The sequence below is a fragment of the Lepisosteus platostomus genome, chromosome 11, assembly GCF_059453375.1.
Source record: "Lepisosteus platostomus isolate fLepPlt1 chromosome 11, fLepPlt1.hap1, whole genome shotgun sequence".
Taxonomy (NCBI): domain Eukaryota; kingdom Metazoa; phylum Chordata; class Actinopteri; order Semionotiformes; family Lepisosteidae; genus Lepisosteus; species Lepisosteus platostomus.
In genome coordinates, this window is record NC_142621.1 from 36,279,888 (window position 1) to 36,285,887 (window position 6,000).

The following is a 6,000-nucleotide window of genomic DNA, read 5'->3' on the forward strand; positions in this document are numbered from 1 at the left end:
GCTAGTTATGTCAACATTGGGCCCTTTTCCAACTGCCACACAGAAAGCAAAGTCATACAGTATCCTGAATACATCTTACAATATCTAACTTTGGCTTTTACAAAGGCACATCCCAGAACGCCCACAGCCACCCATGTTAAAGCTGAAGAAAGATGTTAAACTTCTACAGTGATGTAGTACACGTTAATTGTTATTTATAGAGCTGGAGTCCTGTTGTAATTGGTGAGAAACCTATTTACACTATGTCAAAAATCTTACCTTGAAAAGCTGTGTTCAAACATTTACCCAATTCACTCCAACGTAGTCCAAAATGCTTAATGTAGCAGTTTGATGACCTTTTAAAAGTAACTGCTGAGAATCTGCTTTCATTTTACAAGAAACAAGAGAATTTAGCACGTAGAAAGAGTGTTTTCAAACTTTTGATTTTTGACCAGATTGACAGGCGCGCGGCTTAGCAAAAACTGCAAAATTGGGCCAAATTACTTTTTCAAAGAAATAACAAAACAACACTTTTCCTGCATTTCTCATGTGTCCTAGAGCACAGGAAATGCAACATGAAATGTCTAGGTGTTGTAGAAACCATAACCCTAACCCTAGCTTGGGCACTTCCGGAACATACTGTACTGTAGATCAAGAAAACCTTGCCTTGAAAAGCTCTGTTTAAACATTTACCCAAATGATTCCAAAGTAGTCCAAAACGCTTAATGTAGCAGTTTGATGACCTTTTAAAAGTAACTGCTGAGAATCGGCTTTCTTTTTCCACTATTTGTTTTTTGGATCGCCTGCTGGTATGATATGTTTGGGGCCGTCTGCAGGTCAGGAGTACAAATAACACTGAAATATAGCTTAACTTCTGGCATTTTCTGGGTAGAAATGCAAGAAACAAGAGAATTTAGCACGTAGAAAGAGTGTTTTCAAACTTTTGATTTTTGAACAGGTTTGATTGACAGGCTCGTGGCTTAGGAAAAAATTGATTTTTCAAAGAAATAACAAAACCACACTTTTCTTGCATTTCATATACAGTACACAGGAAATGCATCACAAACTGTCTATATGTTCTTTAAAGCCTAACCCTTGCTCGGGCACTTCTGCAACCTACAGTAAGTGTAGTGATGCTGTTATTTGTGACAGAAAAAGAAAAATTTAGGTGAGAACGGAAGACTTAAGGTTTTATTGCTTCTTCAAAGCGGTGAGTGCATTTTTTAACTGCTGCTGGTTACACTGTGATGCAACAGTACAGTCAGATCATATATTTGAGATCTGGAGATTTAGCTATATTCTTTTCAAAAGTTAAACACTTTTCATTAACAAGAGGATGTGAAGGAACAAATTGCACATATCATTCAGTGTTAGGCTTTGTTGCTGTATGCCTGGGAAGAAACGTAAGCTTTGTATCTCCATCCAGCCAGTTGCCAGCAGCCTCACAACTGGCAACCCACTGAAGCTAAGCAGGTGTGAGCCCGGTCAGTACCTGGATGGGAGAGCTCCTTGTTAAAACTAAGGTTGCTGCTGGATGAGGTATTAGTGGGGCCATAGTGGGTGCTCACCCTGCGGTCTGTGTAGGTCCTAATGCCCCAGTATAGTGGCGGGGACACTATACTGTAAAAAGACACCGTCCTTCGGATGAGATGTACTGTAAAACCGAGGTCCTGACTCTCTGTGGTCATTAAAAATTCCAGAGCGTTTCTCGAAAAGAGTAGGGGTGTAACACCGGCATCCTGACCAAATTTCTTATTGGCCCTTACCAATCATGGCCTCCTAATGATCCCCATCTATGAACTGGCTTCATCACACTGTTCTCCTCCCCACTGATAGCTGATGTGTGGTGAGTATACCGTGTGCACTATGGCATCATGGCAGGTGAATGCTGCACATTGGTAGTGGTGGAGGGGTGTCCCTATTACCTGTAAAGAGCTTTGAGTGGAGTGTCCAGAATAGCACTATATAAGTAAAAGCAATTGTTATAATTATTATCCAATTTCTTACCCTGTATTGGATAAAGATACAGTGTCGCAGGGGACCCAGTGCCTATTCCAGCAAGCAACAGGTATAAGGTACAGTAGGATACAGTCAGGACAGGACACCAGTTTTTTGCAGGGCACACACAGACACAAATACAGGCGTGCACACACTCGCATCAGGGCCACTTTTCCCAGAAGCCAACTTTTCAGTATGTCCTAGGACTGTGGGAGTCAACCAAATTATGTATACATAATGGATAGCACCCCAAGTCCAGAATTTAAGCAAGGGCTCTAGTGTTCTAGTGGCACCACTGTGGCCCCTAGTGAACCTTTAGTATTTCAAATTACATCACAAAAAAGCCTCCCCACACTCATTTGTTTCGACAGTACCTGTCACTCAGTGGTCTCAGCTCTCAACTTTATCCTTCAGAATGACTGATGCCTGGGCTTTTAATTCTCATGCTGGTGATGTAATTTGACATTGCACTTATACACAGTACACTTGGAATGCATGCTGACAGGAGTTTTTTGGTACTCTGCCTACTGTATATTTTAGTTCAATTTGGTTTTCACAGCTCTTGCATCTCGTAGCCACTAATTTAATTTTATTGTACTTACATGATGGTTTTCCTCGTACTCGTCCAGTTTGTAATTTAAGTGCTGTTATGGAATGTATTAGTAGTAGTAGTAGTAGTAATTTATTCATTCCTGGGGGTGTTTAAGAGCAAACAGTGTAGCAGACAACACAATAAAAAATTGCAAAAAAATAAGTACATAGATAAAAACTGCAAATGAACCACAGAAGTTGTTGAAAGTAACTGTGTAGTATTAAAATACAGTACATGCAGATTTGTGGGGTTTCTGTCCAACAGACCTCATATTGATGAGACTTCTTTACAGTCATTGCAAGCCTGATTGCCTCTGGAACAAAGCTCATTTCTCCTGCACTGTGGACAGGAAAGCATCTTCAGGCAAAAGTCCAATGAGTTGAGGTTTACCACATTTTGGAGGCAGAGTTTTTTTTTTACTTAAAAGAAAAATGTTCCTCACTTTACTATTTGTAAACTTGGATATTTTACATTTTAGAAAGTTGTTTTTAACATAAACATTCCTTAACAGACACAGATTGGTCCATTAGTAAGTTATATGCAACTTGCATTCCTTGACGTATACCGTACATGGAGAACTGAATAACACAAGCATTAGAATTTGGTCGTTTTGGCTGTACAAAATGGTATCTCCTAAGATTTCACATGTGTGCAATTGACACCCATCCATATGTTATCAAAAAGATTGTTCCTGTTGAGGGTCATGATAACCCAGTGCCTATCTTGGAAACAGAGTGGAAGGCAGAATTAAAAGATAACACATGCATCAACCCTGTACTGATGATCAAACATGCTGAGGTTGTTGGACAAGGATGAAAAAGCTTGCAGACCAGGAGAGGAAAGGCAGCTGCTTATCGTAATTGGGTGACAGACAAGTGATTGTTGTACAAAACACAAGAGACAGATTTCTAATGGACACTGAACTGCTCATGCTTTGACAAGGACCTTCACCTTGTCTGTGAAAAGCTTTCCAGGTGTATATGTCATTAAATATACTAAACTGTACATTTTAAAACTCATTGGTATTTTAGATAACGCAGCACAGAAATGAATTCAGACCAGAGGGGAACATCTGTACTGTTAACACAAAACCTTGTTTATCTCCATCAATGAGCAAAGGAATACAGTAAATTTGCCAAGTGGAAAGGCACTGTTACCCACAGAGGTGATCTTGCAGCTGTGTTGTGTAAATAAGGCGCTGACGATAATTGCCATTTTTAACACCATCACAGAGACAGATACCCAAAATACCACAGATTTTGGCTGCGGCAGCCCATCAATATTTGATAGCTGGTCACATAAGAATGCCAGACATTCATGCTCACTATGGACTAAAAGAGTTTAACTGCTTATAGACTGTAACATCTGAATTTTGAACCAAGATGCATTAGTTTCTTTGCCTTTTTGTGCCTTCTAAATTGTACAACATTCAGTTGAAAACTATTTTTGACATTTTTGAACAAAGAATTAGTTCAATGGTCTAATGTTTTGAATGTTTAATGTGTGCTTGTATCTATTTAAATGAGTTACAAGGACTGAGACGGATAATCTACTGCCACATGACATCTGATGAGTAAGTGATCTGAATAGATCATAGTTTTTTTTTTAATTTGCTTAACAGACACCTTTATCCAGAGCTACTTAGTTTTTCCATTGAATGCGAGTTCAAAGCAAATAAATGATATCATGCACATACAGTAAAACATTCAAAAATGATATTTAAAAAATAAAACAAGGCCCACACAATAACCATGGAAAGTGCAATAGAAGTACTGTGCAAAAAGAAACAACAGATGAGGAAAATATCAAAACAATAGCAGCATAAACAGGATGCAAAGCACTGCTGCAGACATTCTGTTGGGATGTTTTCCATGTTTCCAGTGAATGTGTGACAAGCAAATTGCATTACCAATCTGCGAATTAAAAACATCAGTGCAATGCAGTGTGAGAGTTATTCACAGAGTTGAGAGGACACAGATGATACCTAAACACATGAGTCTTGAAGAGGCTTTTACAATTTCAAAAAGTGATGTTTCATCAATGATTCTGTAGATTTAAAAATGGGTGAGGCTCCAGAATCTCTTACCTATTAATTGCTAATAACTCTCTGATTTTCAAAGTTAATTGCAAACCATAAAGGCATCTCTGAATTGGACATACTGTACTGTATATTCTATCATTAAATTTCTATATTCCATGTTTATCTACAGTATATTGTAACATTATCAACCAATTATTATTATTGTTGTTGTTGTATTTTTAACAAATTAACATTTTTTTTGTGATTTTTTCAACTATGCTGAAATGTTAGAAGTACAGTCTTAGCTTGGTGTCTTTTTAATTGAAAGGAAAGTGGCCAAATTCAACAGCAGACTATTTAAAGAACCATTATTTAACATTTAATAAGTTAATCAGTCATTGCAGTATAGTCTGTTTGGTGCAGGGCAAGTTTAAGCAAACAGATACAGTTTCTAAAAGAAATTGTCTTGGCCGATAATGAAGATAGCTTAGAATGCTATCTTGTACTGCAAATATTGTTTTTCTTTCATGGGTTTATGCAGTGACCACCCCGCTGTGTCTCCTTGAGGACATATCTCTCTGTAAGGTCTTTGGAATGACATAGACTCCTTGTTAGGATTGGACTGAGGCTGCCAGGGGCTAAATTCATTTGTGGTAACTTTTCACGGGAGTAATTCACCTTCAAGCTATCTCAGGTCTCTCCGTATTAACTGGCATAAAAACTGGGCATTCGAGGGAGAATCTATAAATACCTTTCTGAAGTAAGACAATATGTTTTTTTGGGATGGCCTGTGTAAAGCAAGCCTTTTTCCATTAGACCGGAAACATTAAACTCCATGCCCTACTTTCGAAAGATGGATAAATCTCTTTTCTCTTCCTTTACCAGTCTTGGATTATTTCCAGAGCAGTGGTTGTAAATTTAATAATTTATGTAATTTCTTTTTTTAACCTTTAACAGGGTCTAACAGGGGCAGACAAAGATTCCACTTGATGTCACGGGTTTCAATAATTCCTCTCAAAAGCACGTTGTTCCAATATACCTGCTTTTAGACAGGGCCGTCATATATTATCGATCCGTTCAATTTAACAGCTTCATCCAATTTAGGGTCACAGGGGAGTCGGAGTCTATCCTTGCAAGCAATGGGAACAAAGCAGGATACCCCCTGGGTGGAACACCAGTCCACCTCAGGGCACACACAGACACAAACGCACTTTGTATGTTCACCAGTTCTTTGGACTGTAGGAAACTAAAGCACGCAGAGGAAATTCACACATACACGGGGAGAAAATGTATACTCCAAAAAGATAGCACCCCAAGTCCAGAATTAAACTCAAGAGCCCAGGTCTGAAAGACAACAATACTAACCACTGAACCACCATGCCACTACTACATTACCATATGAATATCTTAA